The sequence below is a fragment of the Cibotium barometz genome, chromosome 38 (assembly GCF_041138505.1).
Source record: "Cibotium barometz isolate CiBa-2024 chromosome 38, ASM4113850v1, whole genome shotgun sequence".
In the NCBI taxonomy this organism is placed as follows: Eukaryota; Viridiplantae; Streptophyta; class Polypodiopsida; order Cyatheales; family Cibotiaceae; genus Cibotium; species Cibotium barometz.
In genome coordinates this window covers 20,365,558-20,389,351 of record NC_141083.1, presented here as the reverse complement: position 1 = coordinate 20,389,351, position 23,794 = coordinate 20,365,558, and the positions used below count along the sequence as shown (strand labels likewise).

The following is a 23,794-nucleotide window of genomic DNA, read 5'->3' as shown; positions in this document are numbered from 1 at the left end:
CAATCCTTTATTGTTTCCAACTTGAGATTATGTGAGCAAAGACATATGTAGAGTGTTGGTATGGCTCATTGGTGTAAATTGGGTGATTGGGACTAAACAAATACATGGGCATGATGATGCATTTGATACACGATGCACTTGACATGACTACGAATAATACTATAGAGACAAGACAAGATGCATATGATACGATTAAGAGCATGATACATTTTAGCATAGCAATGGGCATGAAGCAACATATCAAAAGAGGGGGAGTAGGGGAAGAAGCCCTTACCTAATGCTACTTTTGCTGGAGGGAGAAAGTCACAGAAGGGTGCCATCGACTGAGACTAGCAACGGATTTGAAGTAGGTTTGGCCAGGGAGAGTATCATCGATGTAGAGCTGAGTGATGGAGACCCAGCGGAGGAGATCTTTGGCCTTGACGCCATTGAGCTTCTTGAGGTGCTGCTTCTCAACAATGTCGGAAACCTCCTTGGCGTAGGAGCACTTGGTTTTGATGGCCTTGAAGAGGTGATCGAAGCTGCTCTTCTTTTTCCTAACCCAAAAGTAGCTTGTCTCCTCCACAAACCCCACCTCCTCTATCTCCTCCAAGGGTAAGAGCCCATCAGACAGCCCATTACTCTCCACCAAAAGAGACACTGCCTTCACAAATCAGGCCTTGTGCCCCTTCAACACCTCTTCCCCCATCCTTTATTCATCCACCACCACTTGCGTAGCCATAGCTTTACTTCACATGCAACACAGGAATGACAAAATTGTTGATTAATGTAACCTAGAGCAATACAATAAGTATAAGAAGTAAGGTAGAAGTGAACTTTAATTTAAGAGTTACCTCATGACAACCTCTCACACCTTGTGAAGGGTGTTTTAATTTCTTTCACCTACCTACATAAGTCACCCCTTAGACTAAGGGTGGCTTCACACAAACCCCACCCTAGCAACTTATAGTGCCCTTTCCCACTAATTGTGTCCATGTCAAATTATCAACTATTACTTATCACCAAACAATCTTTGCTTTTGTTGCCCACCATCATTAGAAAGTTGTGGCCTAGGGGCATCCATAAATTTGTAGGTAGCCTACAATTTGGCATCTCCTTGCTCATCTACCCATGGATGAGTACTAGAAATAAATAGTGGGGGTGAATTTTCCAATTGAAGATTTCAAAATTGATGTGTTCTTTTTTTCGCGCGTGTGCGCGCGTGTGTGTAGTGACACCAGCAGTGCTGGGGGTGGGGGGGGGGAGCTACCAGGGTTGTGGGGAGGGGGGTTCATTTGGATGCAAGATTTGTTAGGGGATATAATGAACTAGCCCTTTAGGGCATGGTTTATAAAAGTGAAGCAAAATGTTGTCTTTCTCTATTTAGATAGAACCAATAGCCTCCACACACATCCGAAATCATCCCCTAGATAACTAGAAAGGACCTAATAACATCTTCCTTGGGGATAAGAGAAGAGGGGTGTGGGTGTGAGGGGGGGGGAGGTAGGGAGATATAGTGGGGGGATTCTACTAACAAGAGAATTTTAGTATAGAAATGTTTACTGAAGAGTGACAAGACACGATTGTAACAAGCAAAAAACGAGTGGCCTTCTATCCTAAAGCTGTCCCATTGGAAGTTGAGTAGCCTATATGATTAGCTTTCCAATATTGTTTTCTATGACCTATCTAAGCTATGGGCTCAAGCATGTAAACACCATTCTTCCTCAACTTTTCTATCAACAAGGATCATCTCACCATGAGTTCTAAAGTGCCTGTTTATCAAGGTTTTGCACAAAACAAGGCACAAACTAAATAATCTAAATAAAGACATTGGTCTAGGAAAAGCCTACTCACCATTCTTACTCAACTTTTCTATCAAGCCATCCAAGTCTCTTCTCACCATGAGTTCTAAAGTGCCTTTTTATCAAGGTTTTACATAAAACAAGGCACACACTAAATAATCTAAAGATATTAGTTTAGTAAAAGCCTACGTCTATGTAACAAATAGAGAATATATCTTGTTTGATTATTTGAGCTTTATTATTCATCAAAGAACTTAGCATAACAAGTATGTCTAAGCCTTACCAATACCATATGGTTCTTAACAACAAGAAGGCTTGGCGAGGAAAGGGGACTTCCACGAAACATCTTCAAAGTTGATTTTAAATACATCCTTTTCTTTCCACTTTTGGACATGGCTAGTCCATTAGCCTAGTTCTTTACAAGATAACTTATAGGGTACACCTTGGAATCTTAATAAAATATTTAAACTAATGCTAAGATGCTATCTATTCATTGTGACAAAAAATAATGTTTCTTTCTCTACCATGTAGGGCACACCCTACACAAAGTTAAGTTTGAGCTATACGAATACTAAGCAAGGGAAGACCAAAATACATTTAGAATTTTGAAATTGCAATATTAAGCAAGGTTTTGACTTTTGAAAATAGAAATTCAAACCAAGATACAATTGTAATGTTGTCTAGGTACTATGAAAAAGGTAAGAGAAAAGCATTTACTTTTAGAATTTGTAATATTGGGCAAGGTTTTGTGGTTTGAAAATAGGAATCAAAACTAAGATATAATTACAACATTGTCTCTACAAAAATTTCCAAGCTAGACGAGTAGGTCCAAGAAGGAGGCATACCTACTTCTTTTATTTGCTAACTCGAAATAAGCCACACATCATTGTATTTTATTAACAAGCCATTGACACCAAAACATACATCTCTCTTTTTAAAAACAATCATTTGCCTTTACACTTTAAATGTCTACTCAGTAACCTTCTAAAGCTTATTTCCTTTTTAGTCATTATTTTTAAACATATACACTTTCTACATACATACATACATACATACATACATACATATATATATATATACATACATATATATATATATATATATATATATATACATATATATATATACATATACATACATATATATATATATATACATACATATATATATATATATACATATATATATATATATATATATATATATATATGTTTAGTATTTTGTGCTAAGCAAAAAAAATAAATAATGCCACTGTATATAAAAGCAAGTCAAAAGCAAATGTTTGATTATCCAAATGTTAGAAAAAACAAACAGGAACTCATCGACACCCTTCAGCCATCTCAACAATTTGAACCACCCGTGGAGCAATGACGAGGCACTACCTTTTGTGGATCTATATGGTAGCTTTAGCTTAATGCAAGTAGTTTTATACACATGAATTCAATATTACCAATGAGAGTATTGAATTCATTGGTAATATAGATCCAATGAAAGATTGCACAAAAGACAACATAGATTACACATGTCACATCATTGATGTAAACATTCTCTTTTTAAATGCTTACTTCATTGATACAGAGATATCTAAGAATGTAGTCTGTAGCGTTTGTAAGCTGCTGTATCAATAGCTTGTTCTCTACCTCTTAGGCATAGACTAAATTTACATTCTGTTGCATGCCATTTGGAAAACCTCCTTGTAGACAACATTGGTTGTGAAGACTTTGGTTAAACCTTCTATGCTACTTTCCTGTTCCATAGTATGCTTTACACGTAAGGTTTGCACCAGCCATTTAGGCATACCTCTAGCCTGCTCATTTTCAGCCCTATCCTCATTAATTACATCGTGTAAATTTGCATCAGAAATAGGCTGATCTATGATGTCGTTTGAAATCTGCATAGGCTGAATATTTTCCTCATTAGGACTTACATTTGAATTCCCACCTATAAACAGAGGCAAAAACATATCAAATACATCCCGTGAGCTCACACCTGTCTCTTTGGTACATGATAACAAAGGCTGCATAGCATCTTCCACAAAAACAATATCTCGACTAATCAAGATACGCTTTGACTGTGGATGATGCAATCTGTAACCCTTGCTCTCAGCACTGTAACCAACAAAAATGCATTTGACAACCTTATCATCCAATTTTCTACGTTGTTGCACAGGCACTAAAGCATAGGCCAAGCAACCAAAGACACGCAAGTGACCAATAGAAGGCTTCCTGCCATGCCAAGCTTCATATGGAGTAATAGACTGCAAGGCCTTAGTGGGACACCTGTTGAGTACATATGCAGCACACATGACAGCCTCAAGCCAAAACGCATGTGGCAAAGCTTGGCTCTTGACCATACATCGTGCCATCTCCATAAGTGACATGTTTTTCCTCTCAGCAACACCATTTTGCTGAGAGGTATACGGCACTGTACATTGGTGTTTTTGTCATGAGAATATATTTTAAGTCCTCTAGAAAAATATTATTTATCCCCTCTTGAGTAATTTGGGGACGCCTAGGTTACTCTTGCGTCATGCCGGCTAGGTTAATATCGTGGGTGACACCACTATAAATATTAATACGTGCGGTATATGACGTATGTTTGAGGCCACCTATGATTATTTCAGTTAGGTTTGTATGGCAGGGTGATTCCTGGGGTACTTACGCCTGGTAGTCATGAGTTGGTGATGATTTGTGCCTGTTTAATATTTGTGGGATTAATTTAATAATTAATTGGGCTTATATTTTCAGGTGATGAAGACTATGGGAATTGAAGAGTTTACTTTGGAAGAAATGTCTTGGTTCATCACATTTCATTTTTGGCAAGCATAGTAGCTTGTAACCTTAGCAAATGATTTTTTCATTTTGAACTTTAGGAAAGATACATTTATTTATGTGGAATTTATTAAAGCCTATGGCTTTACCCTAGTCCCAATATTTGACACTCTATTTTTGTAAAAGAAGAGTGCCGTGCTCTCTAAAAAGCACATCTTGTATATTTTGGAAGCTATGGCCTAATTTTGGTGAAAAAGAAAGCTAATAAATAAATACTCTTGTGTGGGGAGAGGCCACGCACAAGAGGGGGGAAGATTGCACCCAATATGGTCTATTAAGCTAAGTATTTTAATTTTGTTAAGTGTTGTTAAGTGTTTAAATTCCAATTGATTTGATTTAGTTGAAGCTTGCAAAGCAATGATTTTTATGGTTGAATTAATTCTTGTGAATTCACTACTTTCCACAATCAATTCCTAGAATAAGATTTCGGTTGCAGTGGTATCAGAGCTTGGGCTAGGAGATTTGTGGAGAAGGTAGGAAAGGGCTTCAACTTCTCAAAAATCAAGAAAGTGCAGGATATTATCCAGTGGACAGAAGGGTGTTTTGTAGGTCTTTACCCAAAGGTCAATTCCTAGGATAAGATTCCGGTTGCAGTGGTATCAGAGCTTGGGCTAGGAGATTTGTGGAGAAGGTAGGAAAGGGCTTCAACTTCTCAAAAATCAAGAAAGTGCAGGATATTATCCAGTGGACAGAAGGGTGTTTTGTAGGTCTTTACCCAAAGGTCAAAGATTCAAAACTAGATCTACTCTCAAACCCACTCACCACCCTGCAAAACCATCCCTCTCTATCAAAAAGTGGTTTTTCCAAATACTCAGTAAAATCAAAATCTGACCGCATGGATGAAATCCTCATAGCCAAAAACCTCACGGGATTCTCTTAGAAATCAGAAAGCTTCAAGCATGAGTAAATCTATAATGGATGGAGCAAGTAAATCTGTGTAAAAGCTATCAAAAAAAAATCACCAAGAAAATCCATGGAGAAGAGGCGCACGGCGGCAGCCTGCCCGGTGCAAATCGGCGTGTGGAGAAGATAAAAAAATCCATAAGCTTAATTAGCATAAGCTTAATCACTTGGTTAATCAAGTTTACTTTTCCCAATTCCCATACAAGTCACATCACCTTTTTGGAGCCTTTACTTTTCCTATTTTCAAATTTGAAGAGAAATTCAAAGGTTTCCAAATCTGAAATTTCTGGGTGCAGAAAAGTGATTTACAGGTTTTAAAAGGCTTAAAAATTGCCTAGAAAAGGCCAAAAAATTCCGAAATCGCTTCTGAAAAGTTTTGAAAAATTTCAAAAAATATTACAAAGATTGGGCAAGGTTTACAGGACTGTTTCAGTAGGTTTCAAAGTGTAGAAAAATTATTTCATCAACAATTCGACTAGCCCAAGTCTCTCGAATCACACGAAATCGTTCGGGATTTGTTTGAGGCGACGAGAATTCAATTCAGCCATTGAACAGCGTCTTTGTTCAGCTTCAACCAAGATCAAATTGCGGGAGAAAAACAAGATAAGTACTTATTTTTGCTTTATTTATTTACATCAAATAAAGTAAAATTTTATTTATCTACATCATTTGCACAAGCACTATGGCAGATTTGCCTATCTCGCCATCAATTCAAGAGCAACTCCTTTCTTTACAACATTAAATTGTAGAAGAAAGAGAGAAGCGTATTGAATTGGAGAGACAGCTCACGAGTCGTAGACGCAAGCGTGACTCTTCACTAGATGACGAAGATGACACTATTCAAAGGGCTGTAAATGCTACATTGCAAGCACAAAGGTCACAAAAAGAATCCAAGATTAGTCGGAAAGCTTTCACATTTCAAAATTATGACGGAAAGAAGGATGCTAGGGTCATTTTAGCTTGGCTTAGTCAACTAGATGACTATTTTTCTAGAGAAAAATTTTCAGAGAGTGATAAGATTAAATGTGCAGTCAATCATTTGGTAGACACTGCAGCTTTATAGTGGAGTGCAATAAGGCAAGGTCGTGATAAGCCAGATTCTTGGAAAAGATTTCAATGGCTGGTTAAAAAGCACTTTTTACCCTCACAATTCAAGTCCAAAGTTAGGCACCAATGCAACATGATTGAAGAAGACGACAATGAAGAAGAATCATTCGAGCAAGAGGGTAATTCCGATCCAGATTACTCAGAACAAGAAGGTAAACCTCATGTTCATTCTTTGCTTAAAATAAAAGGAACGATAAATGGACATGAAGTTCTTATTTTGCATGATGATGGTAGTACACATGATTTCATTTCTGAAAAGGTACTTAAAGCATTAAATCTTCATTCTTTACCTACGCACTATAAAGTCAAAGCAGCATTTACTGGAACAAAGTATAATTGCATGCAAGAGGTGAAAGATTTGGATTTATGCATCAAACTTTTAACAGAAAAGAGGGATTTCTTAGTTGCACCTTTACAAGGGGTAGATATAATTTTGGGTATGCCTTGGAGACACATGTACAATCCTATTATAGACTATGACACTCATAGCATTTCTCTAAGGAAGGACAATGAAAATATTATCCTCGAGTGTCAAGTCAAAGGAGAAATGAGTCCTTTGTTGAGTCACACTCAAGCAAAGAGAGCTCTAAGAAAAAGAGACAAGACTTATATGGTATGGGTTAACCAGCTTGATGCTGAGTCTGACACATCCAAAAGTCCAAAGTTTGATCTTTTTATCTCCAGATTTAGTGACTGTTTCATGGAAGATCTACCTCTAGGATTACCTAAATCTAGGCCTGAGGATCATAGTATTGACTTATTGCTTGGAAATTCTCCGCCTTGTAAAGCTCCCTATAGAGTCAACAATTTAGAGCAAAAAGAAATCCAAAGCCAAATAGAAGACTTGCTAGAGAGAGACCTTATTCGACCTAGTAGTTCACCTTTTGGAGCTCCAGTACTTCTTGTTAAGAAGAAGAACGGAACTTACCGAAGGTGTGTAGACTATCGTGCATTGAATAAGATTACTGTCAAGAATAGATATCCTATTCCTAGGGTAGATGATCTTCTTGACAAGCTTAGAGGATCAAAGGTCTTTAGCAAGATTGACCTAAAGTCTGGGTATCATCAAGTTCGTATGACTCAATCTGACATTTTCAAGACAGCTTTTAGAACCCAAACTGGTCACTATGAGTTTTTGATTATGCCATTTGGTTTGACCAATGCTCCAGCTACTTTCAGTCGTATGATGAATCGCATATTCCTTAAGTTTTAAAGTTTTGTTATAGTGTTCTTTGATGACATTCTTGTTTTCAGCAAGGATCGACAAGAGCATGAACAACACTTGGAACAAGTGTTCAACCTTTTGAGAGAAAATGAATTGTATGTCAATCCTGAAAAGAGTTCTTTCTTTCAAGAAGAGATTGAATACTTAGGTCATATAGTGTCGGCTGAAGGGATTCGTGTAGATCCTAAGAAAATTGAGTGTATAGCTTCTTGGCCTATGCCTAGAAACATACATGATCTTAGATCTTTTCTTAGCCTATGTAGTTATTATAGGAAGTTTGTCAAGAATTTTGCTTGTATTGCTCATCCTTTGACTGAACTCCTTAAAAAAGCTACAAATTTCAATTGGACTGAAAAGCAAGATAAATCTTTTGCAACACTCAAGAATGCTTTAACACAAGCACCAGTTCTTACACTACCTGATTTTTAAAGACCATTCTTTATAGTAGTGACTGATGCTAGTGGCAAAGGATTTGGAGCTGTTCTTATACAAGACAACCATCCTATTGCTTATCAAAGTAGAAAGCTTAAGCCTGCAGAGCAAAATTATAGCACATATGACAAAGAATTAGCAGCAGCAGTGCATGCTTTGAAAATCTAGAAGCATTATCTAATGGGTTCTGAATTTCTCATCAAGACAGATCAACAAAGCATTAGGCATTTGCTTACGCAACCTCTTATTTCAGATAGGCATATCAAATGGGCATCTTTCATTCAAAGTTTCCAACCTATGATTCAATACCAACCTGGAAAAGAAAATGTTATTGCCGATGCTTTGAGTCGAAGACCAAATATCAACAACATTTCCATTATTGAAAGTGAACCATTTGTACTTATGAAAGAAACTTATGAAGTTGATCCAGATTTTTCTGAAATATGGATCAAATTGCATGAAAACAATTGGACACCTCATGGAAGTTATTCTCATAATATGATGGCTATATTTTCTTTGAGAAAAGATTGTGTGTTACTCAACCTTATAGACAACTTGTCTTGGAAGAGATGCACCAACCACCATTTGTGGGACATAGAGGAGTTTTCGCAACACTTCAAGTAGTTTCTCGAGAATTCTATTGGCCTCATTTGAAGAATGATATAGCTAAATTTGTAGCTGAATGTAACATTTGCCAAACAATTAAAAGCTACAAAGGCAAAGCTTTAGGATTGCTTATGCCTCTACCTATTCCTGATAGACCATGGGAACAAGTGTCTATGGATTTCATTACTGGCTTTCCTACTACTTCCAGTCACCATGACATGATTTGGACAATAATGGACAGATTTAGTAAGCAAGCCTATTTCATTCCATGTAAAAAGACACTAACTTCTCAGCAAGCCGTGAACATATTTTTAAAGCAAATTTTTGTTCATCATGGACTACCCAAAGTGATAGTTTCTGATAGAGATTCTAAATTTTGTAGTCATTTTTGGGTTGCTCTTTTCTCAAACTTAGGCACTAAGTTAGATTTTTCCACGGCTTTCCATCTGGAATCGAATGGACAAACCAAAGTTACAAATAGCACTATCTTAGATATGCTTAGAGCCTATGTTTCCCAGCAACCTAGTGCATGGGATAAGTACATACACCTACTCCAATTTGCTTATAATAATACTCCTCATATTGCTACTAGTCGAGCACCATTTGAGATCATCTATGGTAGAGCTTTGCCTATTTCGGCTACTAGACTCTCTCATAAGATTGAAGCTACCGACCAATATGTTAGAGACTTTGATCGCATTTTATCTGAAGTGTGTGATTGTATTGCAAGAGTTCAAGAGAAGTATACATCTCAAGCAAATAGGAAGCGTAAAGATTTTTCATTTCAAGAAGGTGATTATGTACTTTTGAGAATTGAAAAACGTCGATTAAAGAGTGTGGAAAAATTCCTTGCAGTGAAGCTAGCGCCTAGATATTATGGGCCATTTAAAATCCTTCAAAAGATTGATGATGTGGCCTATAGACTAGAGCTTCCATCTAATTGGAATATCCACAATTCTTTTCATATCCATCTCTTGAAACCTTTTCGAGGAACACTTCCTACTCACCCAACATATGAGGAACCACCTCTTATTGAAGGAGAGGAAGAAGTACTAGTTCCTGATGCTATCATTGACCAAGAGATAACAACAACAAGAACAAGTAATCAGTACTTCAAGTATCTTTTGACTTTCAAGAATCATCCTCAAGAAGATGCTAAATGGATGCCTGCGAAATTTTTCCAAGTTTACCCTGAAATTCTTCATTCTTTTCAAACCCAGCAAATCCGCAATTGAGGACAATTGCAAACTCAAGCAAGAGGGATGTCATGAGAATATATTTTAAGTCCTCTAGAAAAAATATTATTTATCCCCTCTTGAGTAATTTGGGGACGCCTAGGTTACTCTTGCGTCATGCCGGCTAGGTTAATATCGTGGGTGACACCACTATAAATATTAATACGTGCGGTATATGACGTATGTTTGAGGCCACCTATGATTATTTCAGTTTGATTTGTATGGCGGGGTGATTCCTGGGAGTTCCTGGGGTACTTACGCCTAGTAGTCATGAGTTGGTGATGATTTGTGCCTGTTTAATATTTGTGGGATTAATTTAATAATTAATTAGGCTTATATTTTCAGGTGATGAAGACTATGGGAATTGAAGAGTTTACTTTGGAAGAAATGTCTTGGTTCATCACATTTCATTTTTGGCAAGCATAGTAGCTTGTAACCTTAGCAAATGATTTTTCCATTTTGAACTTTAGGAAAGATACATTTATTTATGTGGAATTTATTAAAGCCTATGGCTTTACCCTAGTCCCAATATTTGACACTCTATTTTTGTAAAAGAAGAGTGCCGTGCTCTCTAAAAAGCACATCTTGTATATTTTGGGGGCTATGGCCTAATTTTGGTGAAAAAGAAAGCTAATAAAGAAATACTCTTGTGTGGGGAGAGGCCATGCACAAGAGGGGGGAAGATTGCACCCAATATGGTCTATTGAGCTAAGTATTTTGATTTTGTTAAGTGTTGTTAAGTGTTTAAATTCCAATTGATTTGATTTAATTAATCATTGAAGCAAGGGAGAGAATCATCCTAGATAAATTCTTTGCCCCTATTGCTACCCTTGTGATGCAGGAAAGCAAGACTTCTCAGGAAATGAGTCAAGTTCTTGGGTACAAATTGGATGAAAGATGCATGTATTATAATAATCGGCTATGCATTCCCAATGATGAGGGAATAAAGGGAAGGATTATGAGAGAAGTCCATGATAGCCTGATAGCTGGACATCTAGGGTTTATAAAAATCTATATGTCTGAGAGAAGCCCATGATAGCTTGATAGCTGGACATCTAGGGTTTATAAAAACCTATATGTCTGTGAAGAAAAGTTTCTTCTGGCTAGGACTCAAAAAAGATGTACTTGATCATGTGCGGCAATGCTTAATGTGTCAAAGAATCAAGGCAGAGAGAGTCAAGATGCCAGGGAAACTGCAGCCTCTAGACATTCCCACAGATGAAGTGGAAATGTATCAGTATGGACTTTGTCACTGGATTACCTTCAGTACAATCAGGTTACAACTCCATTTTTGTGGTAGTTGACATACTAACCAAAGTTGCCCATCTGATTCCAGTGAAAGAAACATACACTGTGTAAGATTCCTCCCCCAACCCCTTTTTGATATCTAGTATATTCCCCTGTAATCAATTCCTTTTCTGAAATATAAGAGATCTTGTTTGTGACTGTTTTAACCTAGAGAGAGAAAATATTCTAGAGAGAGAATATTCAGATTTTGAATATTTCTGGATAGAAAAATATCTCTTATAATTCAGATGAGTTCCCCTGAAACAGAAATTTAAAAAGAATTTTCCAATGTGCAATTGGAATTAATTGGAAATAGGTATAAAGAACCTTAGCCTAAGGGTCTAGATTTTCAGAAATCTTTAGACTATGGTCCAATTAAGGTTTCTATGGGCCAATAGCATCAATCCATGTGTAGGGAGGAGATAAATCCAAATTGTAAAAAGAAAATACCCAAAAATGAGTAAATGCTCACATGAGGTGAAGAGTTGAAAATGTACAAGGTTTATTAGTAAAAAACTATGAGCAATATTAAAAATATAAGATATTTTGGGAATAATGATTTTATTATGACACATATGTAAGGAAGGGGAGTCCCTTAAATGCTCACATAAGATGAAGAGTTGAAACTGTACAAGGTTTATTAGTAAAAAACTATGAGCAATATTAAAAATATGACATATTTTGGGAATAATGATTTTATTATGATACATATGTAAGGAAGGGGAGTCCCTTAAATGCTCACATAAGATGAAGAGTTGAAAATGTACAAGGTTTATTAGTAAAAAACTATGAGCAATATTAAAATGATTCCATTATGACACATATGTAAGGAAGGGGAGTTCTTTAAAGGAGGTGCATATTTCACATAAGATGAAGAGTTGAAAATGTACAAGGTTTATTAATAAAAAAAACTATGACACATATGTAAGGAAGGAGAGTTCTTTAAAGGAGGTGCATATTTCACATGCTTGAATGAGTTTTAAACTCATAAAAATAGAGATATTTCATCTCTCCTCTCTCCTCATTCAAGTCTAGTTCCAAAAAGTTAGCTTAACTGACCTAAAAATGGTCAAAACGTGACCAAACTGACTTGGAAAATTCTAGAATCAGTTTGTTTGGTTAGGAGCTCAAATTTTCCTATAAATAGAAGCCTCCCCTTGTTGCAAAATATATAGTGTCTTATGCCTTGTTACTCTACTCCACCTAAGCCAAAATATATAGTGTCTTATGCTTGTTACTCTACTCCACCTAAGCCAAAATATATAGTGTCTTATGCTTGTTACTCTACTCCACCTAAGCCAAAATATATAGTGTCTTATGCCTTGTTACTCTACTCCACCTAAGCCAAAATATAGAGTGTCTTATGCATTGTTACTCTACTCTACCTAAGCCAAGAGCTGTGAATTCTTTAATAATTCACTAGTTTTTGATACTTCTCTCTTTCTTCAATCCCCATTGGTGGCTCCATCAACATACTAAACCAATTGATTGGTTGGGGGCCTCTACCGTGAATAAAGAATCAAGCAAATTATAAGGTAAGTATATTGAATTTTGATCTTTCTATAATTTCTCAATGATTCTCTCTTCTCAACCCCTCTCAAGCTTGAGAAGTTTAATTGGTATGGTTTTTTAAATGCTATTGAAGTTAATTGGTGAATAGTAGTGAAGAGTTACATAATTTAATAAATGCTATTGAAGTTAATTTCCATTTATGTTTAAATTCTAATGGTTTTTATGTAATTTCTCTCTCTCACTCAAGAAATGGTCATACTCATGACCCATTCTCAATCCAAATGAAGCTTTTCATAAAGCTTTTTCTTAATCCAAGATTAAGCTATGCTTGAGGCCAAATTAATGGCTTTTTGCTATGCTTTTAGTTTATGCACATTGATGATTCAATCCATTATGGATTGATGACCCAATTAGAGACCATTCTAATTATTTCCTTAATGATAAGCTTTATCCCTTAGAAAAAAATTGAGATTTATCAGTCATAGTAGCGGAGCTATGGCAAAATTTTTATAGAAATTACGCATAAAATAAATTCATTCAAAGCATAAAAAGAGGACTTCCTACCATATTCTAGGAACTATCATCCTAGATTAATTAAAAGAATTTTATTATGCATGGAGATGTGGATGTTTGCATGTAGATGTAGATGTATGGATGTGAGTGTGAATGTGGAGGTGGATGTATGCATGGAGATGTGGATGTATGCATGTAGAAGTAGATGTATAGATGAGGATGTAAATAGAGATGTGGATGGATGCATGTAGATGTAGATGTATAGATGTGGATGTGAATGGAGATGTAGATGTAGGCATGTAGATGTAGATGTATAGATGTGGATGTGAATGGAGATGTAGATGTAGGCATGTAGATGTAGATGTATAGATGTGGATGTGGATGTATGCATGTAGATGTAGATGTATAGATATGGATGTGGATGTGGAGGTGGATGTATGCATGTAGATGTAGATGTGGATGTGGATGTGGAGATGGATGTATGCATGTAGATGTAGATGTATAGATGTGGATGTGAATGTGGAGGTGGATGTATGCATGTAGATGTAGATGTATGAGGAGAATGTGAATGTGGATGTGGATGTGGATGTATGCATAGAGATGTGGATGTATGCATGTAGATGAGAATGTACGCATATAGATGTAGATGTATGGATGTGAATGTGCATGTAGATGTGGATGTATGGATGTGGATGCATGAATGTGCATGTAGATGTGGATGTGAAAATAGATGTATGGATGTAGATGTGGATGTGTGGATGTGAATGTGGATGTGGATGTGGAGATGTGAATATATGTATGAATGTGAATATACGATATGTGATGTGAAGGAATATGAAGTGTTGAGATGGAAAATGATGTGAGGGGATGAGTATACATATAAATGGAATATGGAATAAGTAATGTGGATTGATGAGGGATAATGTGGAAAAATGAAAGTAAAAATAGAAACTGTATTGTAAACTGTTTGTAAATGCTGTTTGTAAATGACTGTTTTATGTCAAGATTGCTGGGGGAGCATTGTGACTATCTTGTGATTAAGGTCGTGAGACCTAACTGATAATGTTGCAACTGCTGACGGAGAGTCAATGAAGGACGTCTCGCGTAGCAAGGTCGGCCGAGGTCTTGACCAGCCTCGGTGCGATTAAAATGGTGAGCTTTCGGTACGGTGGATGAGGGACCAAGGAAGCGACCTATGAGTGAAGCGCTAGGTCACCTGCGAAGGATCCTAGAGGGTGCTGACCATACGGTGCTCGGGCTCTGGGTCGCCTAGGATACCCACGCGTGCGTCGAGGAAGATATTGGAACAGAGTTGGAGTTGTTTTCTGAAATCGAGCATGGATCTGGTTGATTGACCTTGCTGGTCTTCAATGGATGAGTCCATGGCTCCTTATATGGATCCGTTGGTTGATCTTGCTGATCTTCAACGAGAGTCCATCTTGATAAGTGATTATATTGCCGAGTATTAAGGGCTAGGAACTAAGAAACGGCCCCTGAGTGGACAGGTGGTGAGCGTCCTAGTTGCCAATGATGCCATAGATACTCTGATGAAGGAATGATGGAAAAATTAAGAATCAACTGGATAAATTGGAAGATGGTGATCAGTGATACTATGGTTTTATTAAAGGATTGTTTTAAACTGGTTGAATCTGTGAAAAAGGCAATTTCATATTGGGTGTGTGAGTGGTGTGTCTAGTTTTATTTTGCATGAACATCCGGCTAGGGGGCCTTGGAACTCTTTTCCTTGGTACCCGGGACAAAACCTAACCAAATTATTAATTGGATCCCATCACTACAGTGGTTGGGCGGTTGGCTAACCCATGGGACTGGGGATGGGGTTAGGCTGGACTGATGGATCTGTAAATCGAGACTCAAACTTTTGTTTTTACGATAGAAAAAAAAAAATCCCGGACAGTAATTGTTCTATGGATAGGAATCAACGGCTGTGCCTCTTGAATGGGGAAAAAAGCGTTGATCCCAATGATCCAAGTGCAAGTTTCTTCCTTGAACTGACTAAGTATCTTATAGATGTAATTGGATCATCTCGATCAGAAATGATCTTGACTACGTTAGAGTAAAAAGTTATCCTGGTGGAATCGCCCGTGCTTCCGGTTAAGAAAGTTTTTCCGGGTTCGGTTTTGGAACAATCGACGGATTAGTCTCTTATCCGGATATCCGTGGGCGAGGCCCCGAGTGTGGGACCCCTGTCCCGCGCGAGAAGCGCTACTTCCGCTGCCAGTACCCCGAATCCGTTGCTCGGTGGGAACAGGGATCTTACAGTTGGTATCAGAGCCAGGTTAATAAAGATCAACGGAGAAGACAAATATGTCAAAAATTTATCAAGAAACACAAAAAGGTTATAATTGTGTGAGATAATTCATACAATTTGATATTCAAACGGAAATTCGTAATTTTGGTAATTGGGTCTTCAGATGGAAGTGCCGCAATTATATAGAATCCCTAACTTGCTTGAGGCCTAGACATTATAGTATTTACCTTATAATTCCAAGGGCCGTGACTACCCGTATATACCGAGAGTATACTGCAGCTCTTTACTGACAGTATATACGAGTAAATCTAAGACTTGAAATTATAAGCGTTAATGCTATCCAGATGATGATTTCGAATGTGATTGATATGATTTTTAATTCTGTTTGAGAATTGATGAATTGAATTGGATTCTGATTGAAAATGCTGATTGAAAAATGTTGATTTTTAAAAATTAGTTGAAATATAATGAAACCACAATGAGGGGGAATGGGACGAGTCTCAGTGATGATATTCATAACTAGAATGAAGATAGCGAATTCAGCTAATCACTATGAGATTAGTGGGTTCTGCTGTCAGATTGCTACTGTTAATACTTGACCGGTAGATCAAGTTAAGGGATGTCAAATTGAGAACTTGCTTGACTGAAATTTTCGTGGAGGAATGTTCCGAAGGAAACTTTTCGGTCTAATGGACCATTATCATGTTAAAGATATGAATGATAAGATCTGAATGAATTGTTATTTAATTATGAGTTCTATATAAGGGATATTTATCCCAGTATTCTGTTGGGTTGACCAGAATATAAGGAACCCCAGAATAAAATTGGATCTTAAGAAAAAGAGTTGTCCTCTACCTTGCGAGATGAGGACATCTCGCACTTTTTAAGTGGGGTAGGATGTAAGATTCCTCCCCAGCCTTCGAGGTATACAGGAGTAAGAATCTCCCTTTCTGATCTTATAATTATTCCCTCTCTAAAATAAAAGAAAGTTTCTGTTTAAAAAAAGGAAGACCCTTTTCCTAGAATACTTCTCAGGAGTCACGCCTATTTTAAGGATTCAAAACAATGAGTTCAGAAGTGAAAATCGGTGTTTTGGATACCAAGGTTTTGGTTTTCATTCGAGTACGGCCCAAAAGAAGTTCTTTATCTCTTGGGGAGTATAAGAAGTTATCCCCCAGATATTGTGATCCTTATATCTAAATTCAATGAAAGTAGGTGACTTAGCCTACAAGTTTCTTTTATCTCCTCATCTCAAAATTCTTAATGCCTTCTATAGAAAAATGTGTCAAACTCAAATCATGGAAAGACGGAAAAACTTCAGTGGCAAGTTACCGATGGCTTCTAGGTTACGCTAGCTCCTTCCTCTATATAAGTCGTAACTTTTACTTGTCGCTCACAGTAATCTTACTCCCATCAATCTCCTTTCTTTCTTAATCTCCTTCATGGCTTGGCAACAAGAACTAGTTTTATCCATGATGATTTCTCACCTTCAAGACGCAAGAGAGTCTGTGAAGAAAGACTTTATAGAACAGTATGAGCGCTCACTTTTTCCTCACCTAGGAACTTCTGTAGCGCAAACCAAATGGCGGACCTATCAAAACATAACTAGGGTAACACCCTGGGGTCAGCAGCACTTTCGTAACAATGTCCGCTTAGCCATGGTTATTGAAGCTTTGGGTTTGGGTCCCCGATACTACTGTGTCATGAGATCAAGGCATCTTGGGTTTTCTGAGCGGGTCTTCTTACTGGCGTGTTTTCTTCCTCATGAGAAGATATGCCTTTATCCCGTTTTTGGCTTGCCTCTCAGAGGTCCTTTTGTTAGATCACCTCATACCACTGAGATAGGTGCGGCAAAAACCAGCAGAATCATTCCCATAGATGAGTTACCCTATACTTGTGCAGCTTGTGAGGACTGCTTTTGTGACCATATGATGGACGGGCTTATGGAAGTGTAAAGAGTTTCTCTATCTTTACTGTATAAGTTCCGAGAATGAATAAAGTTTAAATCTTATTCTTATTTTGAATCTTGCTCTCTTTAAGACTTTTCTTGGTGGTTAATCGTGATTAAAATTTTTCTCTAAGTCTCATATTCGTGCATCTTGCGAAATTATTCCGAGTTGCGAGATGAGGACATCTCGCGTTTTTTAAGTGGGGTAGAATGTAAGATTCCTCCCCCAACCCCTTTTTGATATCTAGTATATTCCCCTGTAATCAATTCCTTTTCTGAAATATAAGAGATCTTGTTTGTGACTGTTTTAACCTAGAGAGAGAAAATATTCTAGAGAGAGAATATTCAGATTTTGAATATTTCTGGATAGAAAAATATCTCTTATAATTCAGATGAGTTCCCCTGAAACAGAAATTTAAAAAGAATTTTCCAATGTGCAATTGGAATTAATTGGAAATAGGTATAAAGAACCTTAGCCTAAGGGTCTAGATTTTCAGAAATCTTTAGACTATGGTCCAATTAAGGTTTCTATGGGCCAATAGCATCAATCCATGTGTAGGGAGGAGATAAATCCAAATTGTAAAAAGAAAATACCCAAAAATGAGTAAATGCTCACATGAGGTGAAGAGTTGAAAATGTACAAGGTTTATTAGTAAAAAACTATGAGCAATATTAAAAATATGAGATATTTTGGGAATAATGATTTTATTATGACACATATGTAAGGAAGGGGAGTCCCTTAAATGCTCACATAAGATGAAGAGTTGAAACTGTACAAGGTTTATTAGTAAAAAACTATGAGCAATATTAAAAATATGACATATTTTGGGAATAATGATTTTATTATGACACATATGTAAGGAAGGGGAGTCCCTTAAATGCTCACATAAGATGAAGAGTTGAAAATGTACAAGGTTTATTAGTAAAAAACTATGAGCAATATTAAAATGATTCCATTATGACACATATGTAAGGAAGGGGAGTTCTTTAAAGGAGGTGCATATTTCACATAAGATAAAGAGTTGAAAATGTACAAGGTTTATTAATAAAAAAACTATGATACATATGTAAGGAAGGAGAGTTCTTTAAAGGAGGTGCATATTTCACATGCTTGAATGAGTTTTAAACTCATAAAAATAGAGATATTTCATCTCTCCTCTCTCCTCATTCAAGTCTAGTTCCAAAAAGTTAGCTTAACTGACCTAAAAATGGTCAAAAAGTGACCAAACTGACTTGGAAAATTCTAGAATCAGTTTGTTTGGTTAGGAGCTCAAATTTTCCTATAAATAGAAGCCTCCCCTTGTTGCAAAATATATAGTGTCTTATGCCTTGTTACTCTACTCCACCTAAGCCAAAATATATAGTGTCTTATGCTTGTTACTCTACTCCACCTAAGCCAAAATATATAGTGTCTTATGCTTGTTACTCTACTCCACCTAAGCCAAAATATATAGTGTATTATGCCTTGTTACTCTACTCCACCTAAGCCAAAATATAGAGTGTCTTATGCATTGTTACTCTACTCTACCTAAGCCAAGAGCTGTGAATTCTTTAATAATTCACTAGTTTTTGATACTTCTCTCTTTCTTCAATCCCCATTGGTGGCTCCATCAACATACTAAACCAATTGATTGGTTGGGGGCCTCTACCGTGAATAAAGAATCAAGCAAATTATAAGGTAAGTATATTGAATTTTGATCTTTCTATAATTTCTCAATGATTCTCTCTTCTCAACCCCTCTCAAGCTTGAGAAGTTTAATTGGTATGGTTTTTTAAATGCTATTGAAGTTAATTGGTGAATAGTAGTGAAGAGTTACATAATTTAATAAATGCTATTGAAGTTAATTTCCATTTATGTTTAAATTCTAATGGTTTTTATGTAATTTCTCTCTCTCACTCAAGAAATGGTCATACTCATGACCCATTCTCAATCCAAATGAAGCTTTTCATAAAGCTTTTTCTTAATCCAAGATTAAGCTATGCTTGAGGCCAAATTAATGGCTTTTTGCTATGCTTTTAGTTTATGCACATTGATGATTCAATCCATTATGGATTGATGACCCAATTAGAGACCATTCTAATTATTTCCTTAATGATAAGCTTTATCCCTTAGAAAAAAATTGAGATTTATCAGTCATAGTAGCGGAGCTATGGCAAAATTTTTATAGAAATTACGCATAAAATAAATTCATTCAAAGCATAAAAAGAGGACTTCCTACCATATTCTAGGAACTATCATCCTAGATTAATTAAAAGAATTTTATTATGCATGGAGATGTGGATGTTTGCATGTAGATGTAGATGTATGGATGTGAGTGTGAATGTGGAGGTGGATGTATGCATGGAGATGTGGATGTATGCATGTAGAAGTAGATGTATAGATGAGGATGTAAATAGAGATGTGGATGGATGCATGTAGATGTAGATGTATAGATGTGGATGTGAATGGAGATGTAGATGTAGATGTAGGCATGTAGATGTAGATGTATAGATGTGGATGTGAATGGAGATGTAGATGTAGGCATGTAGATGTAGATGTATAGATGTGGATGTGGATGTATGCATGTAGATGTAGATGTATAGATATGGATGTGGATGTGGAGGTGGATGTATGCATGTAGATGTAGATGTGGATATGGATGTGGAGATGGATGTATGCATGTAGATGTAGATGTATAGATGTGGATGTGAATGTGGAGGTGGATGTATGCATGTAGATGTAGATGTATGAGGAGAATGTGAATGTGGATGTGGATGTGGATGTATGCATAGAGATGTGGATGTATGCATGTAGATGAGAATGTACGCATATAGATGTAGATGTATGGATGTGAATGTGCATGTAGATGTGGATGTATGGATGTGGATGCATGAATGTGCATGTAGATGTGGATGTGAAAATAGATGTATGGATGTAGATGTGGATGTGTGGATGTGAATGTGGATGTGGATGTGGAGATGTGAATATATGTATGAATGTGAATATACGATATGTGATGTGAAGGAATATGAAGTGTTGAGATGGAAAATGATGTGAGGGGATGAGTATACATATAAATGGAATATGGAATAAGTAATGTGGATTGATGAGGGATAATGTGGAAAAATGAAAGTAAAAATAGAAACTGTATTGTAAACTGTTTGTAAATGCTGTTTGTAAATGACTGTTTTATGTCAAGATTGCTGGGGGAGCATTGTGACTATCTTGTGATTAAGGTCGTGAGACCTAACTGATAATGTTGCAACTGTTGACGGAGAGTCAATGAAGGACGTCTCGCGTAGCAAGGTCGGCCGAGGTCTTGACCAGCCTCGGTGCGATTAAAATGGTGAGCTTTCGGTACGGTGGATGAGGGACCAAGGAAGCGACCTATGAGTGAAGCGCTAGGTCACCTGCGAAGGATCCTAGAGGGTGCTGACCATACGGTGCTCGGGCTCTGGGTCGCCTAGGATACCCACGCGTGCGTCGAGGAAGATATTGGAACAGAGTTGGAGTTGTTTTCTGAAATCGAGCATGGATCTGGTTGATTGACCTTGCTGGTCTTCAATGGATGAGTCCATGGCTCCTTATATGGATCCGTTGGTTGATCTTGCTGATCTTCAACGAGAGTCCATCTTGATAAGTGATTATATTGCCGAGTATTAAGGGCTAGGAACTAAGAAACGACCCCTGAGTGGACAGGTGGTGAGCGTCCTAGTTGCCAATGATGCCATAGATACTCTGATGAAGGAATGATGGAAAAATTAAGAATCAACTGGATAAATTGGAAGATGGTGATTAGTGATACTATGGTTTTATTAAAGGATTGTTTTAAACTGGTTGAATCTGTGAAAAAGGCAATTTCATATTGGGTGTGTGAGTGGTGTGTCTAGTTTTATTTTGCATGAACATCCGGCTAGGGGGCCTTGGAACTCTTTTCCTTGGTACCCGGGACAAAACCTAACCAAATTATTAATTGGATCCCATCACTACAGTGGTTGGGCGGTTGGCTAACCCATGGGACTGGGGATGGGGTTAGGCTGGACTGATGGATCCGTAAATCGAGACTCAAACTTTTGTTTTTACGATAGAAAAAAAAAATCCCGGACAGTAATTGTTCTATGGATAGGAATCAACGGCTGTGCCTCTTGAATGGGGAAAAAAGCGTTGATCCCAATGATCCAAGTGCAAGTTTCTTCCTTGAACTGACTAAGTATCTTATAGATGTAATTGGATCATCTCGATCAGAAATGATCTTGACTACGTTAGAGTAAAAAGTTATCCTGGTGGAATCGCCCGTGCTTCCGGTTAAGAAAGTTTTTCCGGGTTCGGTTTTGGAACAACCGACGGATTAGTCTCTTATCCGGATATCCGTGGGCGAGGCCCCGAGTGTGGGACCCCTGTCTTGCGCGAGAAGCGCTACTTCCGCTGCCAGTACCCCGAATCCGTTGCTCGGTGGGAACAGGGATCTTACACACTGCAATGAATGTTGCCAAAGTTTTCCTTAAAGAAATCTTTAGATTACATGGCTTACCTAAGAGGATAGTAAGTGATAAAGATCCCAAGTTCACATCGAAATTCTGGACTGTATTCTTTGAAGCAATAGGCTTTCTTGGATCTCAGTATAGCCTATCACCCCAAAAAAGATGGCCAGACTGAAAGAATGAATCAGGTAATAGAAGATATCCTTTGGTCATATTGCAGGAAGGAACCCAAGAAGTGGTTAAGCCATTTGCATCTGGTTGAATTTGCTTACAATGCTTCTTATCATCGAAGCATTGGGATGAGCCCTTTCAAAGCTATGTATGGACAAGATTGCCATACACCATTGACTTGGCCTGACCCATTGATCAGAGTCGAGATGTCTAGATAAATGCTTGATGACATGGACCAGCAAATGCAATCAATCCGTAAAGATATTAAGGTAGCCCAAGTTAGGCAAAAGTAGTATGTAGATAAAAAGAGATAAGAGAGAGTTTGAAGAATCATATATGGTCTTCATTCGAGTACGACCAAAAAGAAGTTCGTTATCTTTAGGGAAGTACAAGAAGCTCTCTCCCAGATACTGTAGACCGTATGCTGTTATAAATAAAGTATGCGATCTAGCTTATAAAATTCTTCTGCCTCCCCATATCAAGGTACATAATGTTTTCCATGTCAGTTTGCTTAAGAAATATGTACCCAGCCCAAGTCACGTGCTTGATGAGATGAACAATTGATTTCCTCCGACTCAAGGCTAGATGGTACTCAAACCTGAAGAAATTCTTGATGTTTAGGAGAAGGTTCCCAGGATCAGAGTCCTTAGAGAATTTTTAGTCAAGTGGAAGGTCTTCCCTCTAGAAGACGCCACCTAGGGAGAAAGAAGAAGAGATGGAAAAAGATTGCCCCCACTTTTTGCGAGATGACATCTCGCATTTTTCAAGTGGGAGAGGATGTAAGATTCCTCCTTAGCCCGAATAATGAACAAGCTTTTACCTCAATCCCCTGTAATCATTCCTCCCTATTTCAGAATACAAGAAAATATTATTTTTCCTTGTTTTTGCATAGAGAGAAAAACAAATCTAGAGAGAGGTAATTCAATATTGAGATATTTCTAGATATAAAAGTTCTCCAAATATCTGAAATATATTTCCTTGAAACAGAAGTTCAAAATAAATTCTCCAATGTGCATTAGGAATCAATTAAAAATGATATAAGGGACCTTAGCCTGAGTGTAGATTTTCAGAAATTTTTGGATTACAATTAAGGTTCCTATGGGCCAATAGGATTAATCCAAGTGTTGGGATGAGATAAATCCAATGAATAAAAGAAAATACCCAAAAATGAGTAAATGCTCACATAAGATGAAGAGTTGTCTAAGTAAAAGGTTTATTAGTTAAAAATTAAGAGATATTACTAAAAAAATAAGATACTTTAGAGAAATGATGAATTAAGGAGAGGGGGACCTTTGAGGTAGGCGCCTCCTTCACATGTGTGAAAGGGTTTTTAATTCAAAAAAATTGTGATGTTTTTATCTCTCCTCTCTCCTGGATCAAACTAGATCAAAACGGGAGCCAAACTGGTCCAAATCTTGTCCAAATTCAGTCAAACTAAAGCTAGAAAATTATAGAACCTAGTTGGACTCAGTTAGTGCCTCCCTCACCTATAAATAGACCCTCATTCTTTTGT

The 23,794-nt window shown here is 37.2% G+C and overlaps 1 pseudogene; it reads right to left on the bottom strand.

Moving 5' to 3' along the window:
- Positions 1–280: 280 nt before the first annotated feature.
- On the bottom strand, positions 281–721 carry LOC147616441 (uncharacterized; annotated as a pseudogene).
- Between the last annotated feature and the right edge of the window lie 23,073 nt (positions 722–23,794).